The sequence below is a fragment of the Phyllobates terribilis genome, unplaced genomic scaffold, assembly GCF_046119375.1.
Source record: "Phyllobates terribilis strain yellow unplaced genomic scaffold, ASM4611937v1 Scaffold_1__5_contigs__length_1240528914, whole genome shotgun sequence".
Lineage (NCBI taxonomy): Eukaryota > Metazoa > Chordata > Amphibia > Anura > Dendrobatidae > Phyllobates > Phyllobates terribilis.
Genome location: NW_027362761.1, coordinates 742,850,601 through 742,865,025, shown reverse-complemented (window position 1 = coordinate 742,865,025; position 14,425 = coordinate 742,850,601).

Here is a 14,425-nt window from a genome sequence, read left to right as displayed (position 1 = left end):
TGCCTTCAATTTTGAATAAATCCCCAACAGTGTCACCAGCAAAGCACCCTCACACCATCACACCTCCTCCTCCATGCTTCACAGTGGGAACCAGGCATGTAGAGTCCATCCGTTCACCTTTTCTACGTCGCACAAAGACATGCTGGTTGGAACCAAACATCTCAAATTTGGACTCATCAGACCAAAGCACAGATTTCCACTGGTGTAATGTCCATTCCTTGTGTTCTTTTGCCCAAACAAGTCTCTTCTGCTTGTTGCCTGTCCTTAGCAGTGGTTTCCTAGCAGCTATTTTACCATGAAGGCCTGCTGCATAAAGTCTCCTCTTAACAGTTGTTGAATAGATGTGTCTGCTGCTAGAACTCTGTGTGGCATTGACCTGGTCTCTAATCTGAGCTGCTGTTAACCTGCGATTTCTGAGGCTGGTGACTCGGATAAACTTATCCTCAGAAGCAGAGGTGAATCTTGGTCTTCCTTTCCTGGGGCGGTCCTCATGTGAGCCAGTTTCTTTGTAGCGCTTGATGGTTTTTGCAACTGCACTTGGGGACACTTTCAAAGTTTGCCCAATTTTTCGGGCTGACTGACCTTCATTTCTTAAAGTAATGATGGCCACTCGTTTTTCTTTACTTAGAATTTGTATTATGGCAAGAAAAAAGCAGCTAACAGTCTATTCAGTAGGACTATCAGCTGTGTATCCACCCGACATCTGCACAACACAACTGATGGTCCCAACCCCATTTATAAGGCAAGAAATCCCACTTATTAAACCTGACAGGGCACACCTGTGAAGTGAAAACCATTTCTGGTGACTAGCTCTTGAAGCTCATCAAGAGAATGCCAAGAGTGTGCAAAGCAGTCATCAAAGCAAAAGGTGGCTACTTTGAAGAACCTAGAATATAAGACATAATTTCAGTTGTTTCACACTTTTTTGTTAAGTATATAATTCCACATGTGTTAATTCATAGTTTTGATGCCTTCAGTGTGAATGTACAATTTTCATAGTCATGAAAATACAGAAAAATCTTTACATGAGAAGGTGTGTCCAAACTTTTGGTCTGTACTGTATGCTAGAATACCCGATGCGTTAGAATCGGGCCACCATCTAGTATTCATATAAAACCTCAAAAACATTCTTTTAATGCAAGAAAAAAGCAATGACAGTAATAGTTTAAGAGCATTGGGGGACCTGACAAGCTCCCTTCAAAGAAAAGATTATTGCAAACACAAGAGAAATGCGAATTATACCAGTCAGTCACTAAACGACTGGTGTATGAAAGCTGGACACTGGCAGCACCTCGGGCTAAGGCATATGTGGGATATCCTGAGCAAATATGGACACTTTAAATGAAAGGAATGGCTCACATTTTGGCCCAGGGACCCACTGGGTGATTCATCGGCTCCCCGAGGGGCCAGTCCGAGCCTGCTCATATGAACAGGTTTACAACAGGCATTTTGGTGCTATTTTCAAATAGGATCTGTCCTCAGATTTCACAATACAAACAAATTAAATGGATTTTTTGTTAGATCTGGTGAGGCTACTTTAAAAAGGATTATACGTCTAATCTGGATTTTCAAAGTTAGAGTCCAGCAAGAAAGTGAAAAAGCTTATGAATTCAAGTGTATTTATGAGCTAAACATTTCTGCCCACACAGTGTAATTGACAAGCTCCTCACTGTACTCCCTCCCTTGCTGCTGCTTACATTGCTCCACACAAGGTGCAACGTGTCAATAGGTGGAGATTGAGGTTAATTTAGGAATAATCTTAGATTCATTAGATTTTTCAGTTTTCTTTTGCTTGACGCAAACCTCGAAAAAGGATTATACAACTATTCTGAAATAAATTTGCAAAATAAGGACACCAATCTCATCAGGTCTAAGAAATCTATTTAATAATGTATCCAATTTCAATTTTGATCCTGATGACAGATCTGCTGTGAAGTAATTTATGCCAGAGTCAAGACTAAATCTTAGACGAGAACTGAAAAAAAACAATCATGTTCTTGTGATAATCACAGTGTAAAAGAATATGCGGAGTCACTAAAAAATCATGATGACCAAGAAACCAGCTTTTTATACTTTTTTTCCTCACTGCTTAAAGGGATTTTGAAAAGTAGTGTGATTTTTCCTTCACATAGCAATATCAAAACTTTTTGAAAACCACATGTATGTGGGACGTTTTGTGGCTTTACAACTGTTGGAAAAAAATGCCAATAATTAAAGATTGAATGGAAAAAAAAGATTTTTAAAGTGAACACTTGATACAACACAAATGACATTAAAGCAGTATTCTAGTCAACTTCATATATGGCATATCCACAGAGCCACCATCATTTTTAACATAACTTAGGATTCTTATTTAGAATATTGATATTCCCTACATTACATTAAACTTTGTTACAGCATGGGGCCCAGTGAGCAGAAGCACAAGAGGGGTTGGGGCCCCCCCTCTGTACTGCTGCTCACGGGGCCCCATACAGCAGTAAGAGCAGTAATGCCCTGATGGCGGCCCTGGCTGGGAGTATGCACATCACATACTTGGCAGTGCCAGGAGCGATTACAGTAATACATACATAATTGAAAAAAAGACACCAGTCCATCAAGTTCATCCATTTTCCACAAATTATAGTAGTGTTCAAAATAATAGCAGTATGTTCAAAAACATGGGTTAAGCACAAAATCTTTATACTGGTTTTTATTTCCATGCATTGGGAATATTGCACACTGTTTTCTAATTCAAAACATGAAGAGAAATGTATAGAATTTTTAACTAATTTACACAAAATATGAACATTGGGCTGTTCTAAAAAATAGCAGTGTCTGCATTTGTCTTTCCAAACTCACAGTATGTATTTTTTTGAGGATTTAGCATTCCTGTGAATCACTAACCTAATATTTAGTTGTATATCCACAGTTTTTTTAGAACTGCTTCACATCTATGTTGCATAGAGTCAACCAACTTCTGGCACCTGTCAACTGTTATTCCAGCCCAGGATGCTTTGACTACATCCCACAATTTTTTGCCATTTGTTGGCTTTGCCTCAGAAACTGCATTTTTTATGTCACCCCACAAGTGTTCTGTCGGATTAAGGTCTGGGGATTGGGCTGGCCACGCCATAACCTCAAGTATTTTAATTTATGCAAACTGGTCCATGATCCGTGGTGCGGTAAATAGGTCTGGCACCATAGTAAGAGAAACATGCCCATATCATGACGCTTGCACCACCATATCTCACTGTCTTCAGAGTGTACTGTGGCTTGAATGCAGAGTTTGCGGGTTGTCTGACGAACTGTCTGTGGCTCTTGGACGCAAAAAGAACAATTTTACTTTCATCAGTCCACAAAATGTTTCTCCATTTCACTTTAGGCCTGTTGATGTGTTCTTTGGCAAATTGTATCTGCTTCAGTACGTCTTTTTTTTAACAATGGGACTTTACACAGACTTCTTGCTAAGAGATTAGCTTCACACAGGCATCTTCTAACTGTCACAGTAATCACAGGTAACTTGAGACTGTCTTTGATCATCCTGGAGCTGATCATTGGCTGAGCCTTTGCCATTCTGGCTATTCTTCGATCCATTCGAATGGTAGTCTTCTGTTTTCTTCCAAGTCTCTCTGGTTTTGTTTTCCATTTTAAAGCATTGGAGATCACTTTAACTGAATAACCTATCATTGTCTGCACTTCTTTATACGTTTTACCCTCTCCCATCAACTTTTTAATCAAAGTATGCTGTTCTTCTGAACAATGTCTCGAACAACCCATATTTCTCAGGGTTTCAAGGAGAAATGCATGTACAACATGTGCTGGCTTCACCCTTAAATAAGGGCTACCCGATTCACACCTGTTTCTTCACAGAATGATTGACCTCACTAATTGAACTCCGCACTGCTATTATTTTGAACACACCCCCTTTCAATTAATTATTCAAATACACAGATTTCAAAAACATTTTAAAAAAATATTGATACGTGTCTCCACTAGACAGAAGACTCCAAATATGTACCTTAGAAATAAATGGCAAATGCTGATTACTGTATGTTGTTTTTATGTCTATTATTACTATTTTTAATTTACACACAAACTTGAATTATTCTTAAAGACAATGAGTGATAGGCCAATGTCAGACATTTAAGAAAAAGAAAGAAAAAGTGAGATTCCTTACTAAAGGTAGGGGCATTATTACCAATATTATGTTTTTAATGAAACACTGCTGTACATTGATTACTATTTTCCATCTGAAGTCCTCAAATAACCCAAACAGGTCACAATTTAAGGATATCCCTTAGAGAGAACAAACATAACAATTCCTGATGCACAGAGAATAATAAAATCACCTAGGAAAACAAAGGAAATCCTGAGAACATGAGTTGGTAATGGTCCTGAGGACTGGAGTACATAATCAAGATTAGAGAATTTAGTGGTTATATGCAGACTACAAGGACTTTGCCCACAAAGAAGCTCCTTTTGGGTGAAGGAAGGCATAGATTGATTCAAGCAGAGTTTCTGTCGAAACATGCATATTGAGTGGAGACAGGGGTGGATTAAGAGTAGCAAGGGCCCCAGGCAGTTTAGAGGGTGCAGGCCCCCCCCAAACACACACCTGATGTATCACATGTCACATGATCCCCTGTGATAGATCATGTGATAGTTCACGTGAAATTAATTTGGCACAATATCAATATATTAATTATAATAATTTTTTTTAGGCTGTGTGCCCACTATGCGTTTTTTAAGCGTTTCCGCAGCGGCAATTCCGCTGCAGAAACGCTTAAGAAACGCATGGTAGAAGGTCTGCCATGTTCCCCAATGATAATCTGCATGTGCTGTGCACATGCTGCGGAAATTTCCGCTGCGGATTATCATTGCGGAAAAATCCGCAGCACTACCAATTATTTTGCGGAAGCACAGTGTTTTCGCCGCCATTGACTTGCATTAGAACGCATGGAATCCGCATCACTGCATCTGTACATGCGGATTCCATGCGTTTAAATGAGCGGATGGTACCCGAGTCTGGAGAAGAGGAGACTCTCTTCTGGACCGGGTACCATAGAACCTGTAAAAAAAAGAATAAAATAAAAAAGAAATATTATACTTACCTTCTGATGGCCCCCGATGTCTTTATCCGATGCGTCCTGGCTTGCCGGCAGCTCGCGGTAGACTAAAGGACCTGTGGTGACGTAATTTAGTCATGTGACGGGTCACGCGACCGCTGACGTCGGCAGGCCATCAGAAGGTAAGTATATATTTATTTTTTACCATTCTTTTGGTCACACTATATAAATCCATGCCGGTTGCATGGATTTATATAGTGTGACCAAGTTGTCAAGCACTTTCCAAGTGATGCTAAAATCACTTGGAAAGCGCTTGACAACCCGCATGCAGAAATGCATGTGAAGAACGCTTCACTTCCGCATGTCTCTGGCAGGAAAAACGCATGTACAATCCGCATGCGTTTTTTTCTGCCAGGGAGATGCAGAAACGCTCAATAAAAATCCGGAGCATTTCTGCATCGTGGGCACATAGCCATACATTGTATGGCTTAATATTGAGCACACGTAGCCATCTATACACAGCAGGAGGCCGCATGTAGCTATCTATACACAGCGGGAGGCCGCACGTAGCCATCTATATACAGCGGGAGGCCGCACGTAGCCATCTATACACAGCGGGAGGCCGCACGTAGCCATCTATACACAGCGGGAGGCCGCACGTAGCCGTCTATACACAGCGGGAGGCCGCACATAGCCATCTATACACAGCGGGAGGCCGCACGGCGCCATCTATACACAGTGGGAGGCCGCACGGCGCCATCTATACACAGCGGGAGGCTGCATGGTGCCATCTATACACAGTGGTAGGCCGCACGTAGCCATCTATACACAGCAGGAGGCCGCAAGTAGCCATCTATACACAGCGGGGGGCCGCACGTATCCATCTATACACAGCAGGCCGCACGTAGCCATCTATACACTGCAGGAGGCCGCACGTAGCCATCTATACACAGCAGGAGGCCGCACGGCGCCATCTACACACAGCAGAAGGCCGCACGGTGCCATCTATACTCAGCAGGAGGCCACACGTAGCCATCTATACACAGCAGGAGGCCGCACGTAGCCATCTATATACAGCGGGAGGCCGCACGTAGCCATCTATACACAGCAGGAGGCTGTACGTAGCCATCTATACACAGCGGGAGGCCGCACGTAGCCATCTATACACAGCAGGGGGGCGCACGGTGCCATCTATACACAGCAGGAGGCCGCACGGTGCCATCTATACACAGCGGGAGGCCACAAGGCACATTCTATACACAGCAGGGGGAAGCACGCAGTCATGCACACACACAAACATATACAGACGTATACATACATACACGCATAAACACATTTGAAACACAAAAATACATATAAACAGACATCACACAATGATATCTGCCTGCACCCACACACTCAATCACTCACACACACACCATCCCCTGGCTCCCGTTGTCCAGCTCCTCTCCGGTGGTAAGTAGCAGTGCATGGCGCTCACTGCGTGACGTCACACTAGCAGACACGGCCGCGCACAGGGCCGTGTCTCCTAGCAGTGACGTGGCCGGGCCAGCACACAGGGAAGTTAACAGGTGCAGTGCAGGCCCGGCCGAAGAAGAAGCAGCGGCAGAGCGCCGCTGCTGGGGGAGCGGTCCGGGGGCCCCCCGCCTATGACTGCCGGTATGTGCCGCGGGGCCGCACATATTATAATGAGGGCAATCTGGCCATGGATCCCCCAGAGCCCCAGGGCCCTGGGCGGTAGCCCAGATTGCCCTCATTATAATCCGCCTATGAGTGGAGAAGAAGATCATCCTTGGAAGGTACCAAGTAATATTTTAAGAAAAAAATGAAAGTAATGTAATAAGACAGAGGCTGACGAGTGAATGGCCAAAACTGCATGTTTAATTTCAATTTTTTTTAACATGAATTCACCTGGTATATATTTCCAATCAGGCAAAAAACAGAAGTGACCATTACATTAATGATAAAAAAAAACACTTTTTTAAAAATCAAGAAAGGGTACTGGAAATGAAGAATAGCTACAATTAATAACACTAGCAATACAGGCAATCAAAAAACATAGATTATTGTATTAAATAATTTTACACACACCAGATAACCAATTGACTTACAAGTGTGCAGCTATAGTTTATAAAACTGCCTATTAGAAGCTTAAATCGAGTCAAGTCACTATAAAATGTGATCAGAATTTTAATGAGATAAATGCTCATAATATTTTTATACCATTCATAGAAACTTGATGGCACTGATAAGATCTAGCATAGTGAATAGTAATAGTTAAATCTGATCCATATAGTAAATGGTAATAATTAAACCAGACCTACAGATGGTATGACTATTGCAATCTAACAAGAGCACATATTTGAAAACTAATACACGGTAGCGGTGACATCAGATAGCCTCAATATTATTATCATGATTAAGGTAGATCATATATTTATGCCAACACCACTATCAAATGTAAGCATTATAAATGAAAAAGCTCATTAGTATAGATGTCATGTATGGTGCTGTTAACAAATCAAAATGATCACTCCAATACCATATCCTTAATTAAACAGATTATCTTTTAACGTGCTTTAGTGCTAAATTAATAAACCGGTTACCTGCATTTACAAATACAAGTTTGTAATCAAACGCTAAATAAGTAGGGTATAAGGAGCTCCAGCCTTCAGCCCCAACCCGCAGGTTTCGCCAATCTTCTTCGGGGGGCGAGTTTGATTCATACAGGTAAAACACGCTTTTTGCAATAGACTCTGTGCCCTAAAAGAATAAGAAATTCTACCCAACCTTAGAGTATAAAGGTCCCCATACACATTAGATTAGCCACATCTGAAGTCTCCATTATTGCCGGGATCAGACGATGATCTAATGTGTATGGGGGCTTTCCGACTCTTCCCTGACAGATGATATCAGTGGTGTAGGCGGAGTCATACAGAGCTCAGCATTCAGAGATCTGCAGATAAAATAATGATTTTATCACAATGACAGAAAGCAACCCAATAAGTGATACATCGCTGGAATCAGCATCTTCATTATTCTGCTTTCAGATGGGGTTGCAAAAATGAGGTGATAGATTCCCTTTAAAACATGACATGTCAAAAAACAAGAACTGCAGCAGAAAAAAAATGCAATAAAAATAAAAACACATGTCCGAACTTGCAGCCTCATATGTGTCTATAAGGCGGTTAGTCCGGGATTTATAGACACTGTAAGAGGGTCACTGGTGATATACTGGAGGGGAGATACTGTATGTTTCACTGATGTTAATAGCTTCAGTAATATAAACCTTGAAGTTTTCTCCAGCATGTTATGTGCTGAGAGGGGTTAATCGGCCATGACAGGGCCAGGTTTTTTGTGAACAGCCCTGAAATCCAGGAGGCAAAAGGTAGAGCTTCTGGACTCATTCAGTGTCTGTGTGCTCTGAAGGTGAGCTGACCTCCAGAGCTGTGCACTTGTTAAACATAGCTGAACCCTGTTGTCTGAGTGGGCGGACCCCGCAGTTATACGAGCTTTAATAAGTGCTGTTTGTTTGTGCCTACAAGATTAAATATGGCTATTTTGTTTTGGACTGGTTTATGGAGAAAGTTTTAATAAACCAGTTGAAGATTTAAATGAAAATTATTCCTCTGAGTACCCCATTATGCACCCGAGTGAGCCGATATACCATAATTGGTGCTTTGAATGTGGGCAGAAATCTCAGGACACAGATGATTGTCATCAGGAAACTGTATGACATTGGTCAAGGCATCTGTAGCAGTAAAAGCGGTAGGAAGCCATGGAGGACCTAATCAAGCAGTTGGTTCAAACTAACCTCCACCAGGAGACAAATAAACTCCTGATACAATAAATGCAACAGCAGCAACAGCAGTGGGAACTTTTGGCAGGGGTCGTCCACAGTAGGGAAACGGCTCCAACCCCAAGTCAAGGTGATGAGTCGCACATGAGGAAGACGGTAATGAGAGCCTTGCAAAAGATGACCCTGGGGAATGACATTGATGCGTTGCTGGTGGTTTTTAAAAGGGTGGCAGAGCGCGAAAAGCTGCTGCTCAAGCAGTGGGCGGAAGTGCTGATGCCTTATTTAACTGGTGAGCCCCAAAAGGCTTATTTGACCTGGCCTTACAGGATGCAAAAGAGTATGCCTTACTAAAGACAGAAATAATGGCACTCTTAGGAGTAACTATGACTGTCAGGGCATAAGGGTCCACCACTGGGCGTATTTCGAAGACAAACTCATCTGCTCCCAAATGTTTGACTTGCTAATGCTTGTCCAAAAGTGGTTGCAACTAGAGTCTTTCACCCCAGCCCAGATGGTCGAGCGTGTGGTTATGGACAGATTCATTCACGCCCTTCCTAGACTGGTGCAGACCTGGGTTGCCCAGGGGGATCCTTGGTATGCAGAAGACCTGGTTGGCCTAGTGGAAAGGTACCAGGTGATTGAGAAGTCATTAGGGAAATCAGGTGTCATTGCTTCCCCGTACTGGGGTACTCCAAAAAAAACTGACTCTCAAAAAAGGGGTACTAGAGCCACAAGGGGGGCATCCAAGGTCCCAAGAGCCTGCTGAGGGGTTGCCAAAGGTCGCGGTTAAGGACTTAATTTGTTGGGAGGTGTCAGGCTCCTGGGCACATAGCCACTCGTTGTCCCAGGTCCACCTAACCGATGGACTGCAGCCTAGGGTGACACAGTTCGTGTTACACCTATCCAGCCTGCAGTGTGGACTGTCAACCCAGGAAGGGACAGCAGACATGTCCCATGATGGTAAATGGTGTACTGTTGTCTGTACTCTTGGACACGGGGAGTTTGGTGACCCTGGTAAGGGCCATACTCCCCCATGAGTTGATCCCTGGAAGGATTGTGGACGTTCGCTGTATTCATGGAGATGCTAAGGACTACCCTGACACCAGAGTAACCGTAGAAACTAACTGTGGCACTGAGTCCAATGAGGTCGGAGTAGTCAAGGACCTGAAATAGCCGGTAATAATAGGGCGGGACTTTACCTTATTCTAGGGCTTATGGCAAAAAGGGGGTGCCAAGTAACTCAGATAAGAGCAGATTAATCCTTAAAAAAGCTACATCGCAGTTGAAGATGACTGATTTTCCCATGTGTGTGCTTGCTGGCGATGAGGAAGAGACAGCGACCCATGAGGCCAACATCCCTGAGTTGGGGAATTCCGGGGAGATCTTTGAGACTGCCCAACTGAAGGACCTTAAGCTAAAAGGGGCATTTGATAATGTCAGAGTTAAATGGGGTTGCTCAAGAGCTGTGGGCAGACACCAGGTTTCCATACTTTGCAGTAAACGGGGATGTGCTATATAGGGGGAGAGGTATTGGAACAACTGGTAGTAAAAGAGTCCTATAGGCGTAGAGTGTTAGACATGGCCCATTCTCATGTTTTGGGTGGTCATCTGGGTGTAGACAAGACCCAAGAGCAGATCCTTTAAAGATTCTACTGGCCTGGATGTCACCGAGAGATTTCAAACTATTGTAAGTCCTGTCCCACTTGCCAGTTAACTGCTCCAGTCTCTCACTTCCAGAGTCCCCTAGTGCATTGACCGCATTGCCATGTATCTAGTCGGACCCTTGGTAAAGTCCACCTAAGGGAACCAATATATCCTGGCGGTCCTGGACTATGCAACACGGTACCCAGAAGTGGTACCCTCCGCCAGAGAACTGGTCCATATATTTTCCAAGACCGGCCTCACAACGGAGATCTTGATGGACCAAGGAACTTCATTCATGTCCAGTGATGAGAGAGTTGTGTAGGGCCCTCTAGATTACGCAACTCAGGACATCAGTGTACCATCCACAAACGGACGGCCTGGTGGAGAGGTTTAATAAAACCCTGAAGGCCATACTCAGGAAAGTCGTGGAGAAGGATGCCCGAGACTAGGACTGCCTACTCCCGTATCTGCTGTTTTCCATCAGGGAAGTTCCACAGGTCTCTATGGGGTTCTCTCCATTTGATCTGTTGTATGGCCGGCACCCTTTGGGTATCCGGGATGTTGCAAAGGAAGCGGATGTTACACCCCACCGAAGCATCATCGATCATGTGGCCCAGATGCAGGAGAGAATTGCAGAGGTAATACCGAGAGCCTCCTCCAGGCACAAGAGGCCTAATCAAGGGTCTACAATTGGTCGGCAAGGCTGAGACAGTTTAGCCCTGGAGATCGAGACATAGTGCTGCTTCCATGGTAGAAAGTACATTTCTGGCTAAGTGGCAAGGGCCATACAAAGTGGTCGAGAAACTGAGTGAAGTTAACTATAAAGTCCACCAGCCAAGAAGAAGAAAACCTTATCAGATCTACCACATTAACCTGCTCAAGCCATGGAGAGATAGGGAGCCGGTGGAAGCTCTGTGCCTGGGAGCCAGTCCCGGAGCCAATATCAAGGATGTCAAGGTGGCAGAGATACTATCACTGGCCCAGAAACAACAGTGCCGAGAACTCCTCTAGCGAAAAAGAGACCAGTTTTCAGAGTTACCGGGATTTACTCAGACTGCGGAGCACGAAGCTCTGACGGAACCATATGTGCGGGTAAAGTCATATCAAATCCCTGAAGTCCTCTCAGACGTGATTTCGAAGAAGTTGAGGAGAATGTTTAGCCTGGGCGTCAAAGAATCAAAGAGCATCTGGTCCAGCCCCATTGTCCTTGTGCCGAAGCCAGATAGAGAATGGCGATTTTGAAATGATTATAGTAACCTGAATAAGGTGTCCAAGCTCGATGCATATCTGATGCCCCAGGTCAATGAACTCATTGAAAGGCTAAGGTCAGCAAGGTACATCACCACCCTTGATCTAATGAAAGGGTACTGGCAAATTCCCATGTCCCAAATGGCCAAATAGAAGATGGCCTTCTCTACACCTGATGGGTGGTTCCAACACACCAGGATTCTTTTGGCCTCCAAGGAGCCCCAGACACCTTCCAGAGGGCTATGGACTAGGTCCTAACTCCTCACAAGAAATACTCAGCAGTTTACCTAGATGATATTGTGATCTTTGGCCCGGATTGGGAAAGTCACCTGCAGAAGGTCCAGCCAATAATTGATGCGCTGAGGAAGGTGGAGTTTACCGTAAACCCAAAGAAGTGAGTGAAGGAGTTCAAATTGTTGGTAGGGGCGAAAACAAGCAGCAGGAGAACAAAGTGGAGTTGATCTATATTCAGGGAATTGTGGGATACTATAGGCGGTTCATCCCAAATTTCACCATGAGACCTGTACCCCTGACTGACCTCCTTAAGGGCACAAAGTCATCAATGGCCAAGTGGACTTCCGAAGCGGAGGCGGCTTTCCAGGAGCTGAAGCTAGCCCTATGTAAACAGCCGGTCTTGGTCGCACTGGACTTCAAGAAGTTCATGGTCCAGAGGGATGCTTCAGAGGTCAGGTTGGGAGCGGTGTTGTCTTAAGAAATAAATGGGGAGGAACATCCAGTCCTATACCCAAGTAGGAAACTCTCATTTGAAAAGAATTATGCCAGTGGAAAGAGTGCTTGGCCATCAAATGGGCAAAGTACTACCTGTTAACCCAAAAGTTCAAAGTTACTGTCAGACCAAGCACCCCTGAGATGGATGAGGGAATGGAACAAAAAGATTGCCCGGGTGACTAGGTGGTTTCTGGCTCTCCAGGACTTCAGCTTCCATGTGGAACATAGGCCAGGAAAACTACACGCTAACGCAGATGCTCTGTTGAAGCTTCCCTGTCTAGTGACTGAAGGTACCAAACCTGGCTTTGGGCAGAGGGGGGGAATATGTAAGAGGGTCCATTTGAGTGGCAAATCAGGGATGCTAGTGGGCGGAGCCGATTTTTTGGCGCGAACAAGCCGGAACCCCGAACACGAACTCCAATTTGAAACGCCGAACAAATTCCCTCAACACTACTCATGACAAGAACATAGTTTTGCCTCTACACAAGTTACTAGTAAGGCCACACTTGGAATATTGTGCACAATTTTGGGCTTCAGTGTGTAAGAAGGACATAGCTGAACTACAGTGGGTGCAAAGAGCAACCAAGGTTATTAAAGGAATGGGGGAACTGCAATACCAGGACAGGTTATCAAACTTGGGGTTATTCAGTGTGGAGAAAAAGGCTTGGGGCAATCTTATTACAATGTACAAATTTATTTGGGGGGGGACACAGTACAGCGATCCTTCTAATGATCTTTTTACACCGACATATGTGATGTTGATAAGGGGGCTTCTTCTACATCTAGGGGAAAGGAGATTTAATCATAAATCAGAGACGCAGATTCTTTACTGTAAGAGCAGTGAGACTATGGAACTCTGCCCCATGAGGTTTTAATGGTTGATTCATCACAAAACTGCAAGAAGGGCCTGGATGAGTTTCTTGAAAACTAAAATATCACAGGCAGGGGCATACTAGTACTTAAATTCAGCCCTGGCATTTGAAGGCACACAGGCCTATGCTATCTTCAGCTCCAAGCCCCAGATTAGATTTTCTATTACTAATATTACCCTGCCTGGAGAAAATCTAAATTGGACTACAAGACTTATTTATTTTTTCAATAATACCTCTATGTAAGATCCAATATCATCACCATAAGACTGCGTTCCCATGATGAGCTTTTGGTGAGTGTTTGGTGTTGCAGCCATTGAGTATAACAGGTTACTTGCATTTTTTTTTTAAATAAAACCGCAAAAAAAAAAAAAAAAAAAACGCACTAAAAACTCATTATGGGAACGTTGCCTAATATTGCAATATAATAGACAAATACAACAAGACCATAACTAAATATTACCAGCATATACAGTAGTGATAGTACTACTATCCTAATCAAAACCACTGTGCTAGGACTAAATATTACCACCATACAATGGTAAGGTCATTCCACACCAGTGCTCTGCAGACTGCATAGTGAACAAATAAATCGGGCACTCACTACTTAGCGTTTAATATAATCCTTTATTTGCGATTCCTCATGGAAAATATTACTTATGGCTCAGAAGAGTGGTCTCCACGCAAAACGCTGTAGGCTAAGCTTGTTTCAACAATTTGTTTTCCATGAAGAATCGCAAATAAAGCGCTACATGTTACGCTAAGTGGTGAGTGCCCCATCTGTTTCTTATATTGTTTATTTGGTGTATTTATACACATATCGACTACCTATTGCATCCATATAGGTATACTGTATAGGTTCTTACCAGTGGTGTTTTCGCTGATTGTAGCGATTTTTTCTCCCTTTTCCATTTGGCCCAGACCACAGTGACCACTTCTTCAATCCTTACAAAATTCAACACAGACACATATACGGCTTACTACTTCACATGCACCAGCCTTACATTGCCCTCTGTGCCCTGTATGGTAATCGTATCCTCCTTCTGTGCCCCTACCCAGGAATGTTTCCTCTGTACTCCTTCATAGTAATA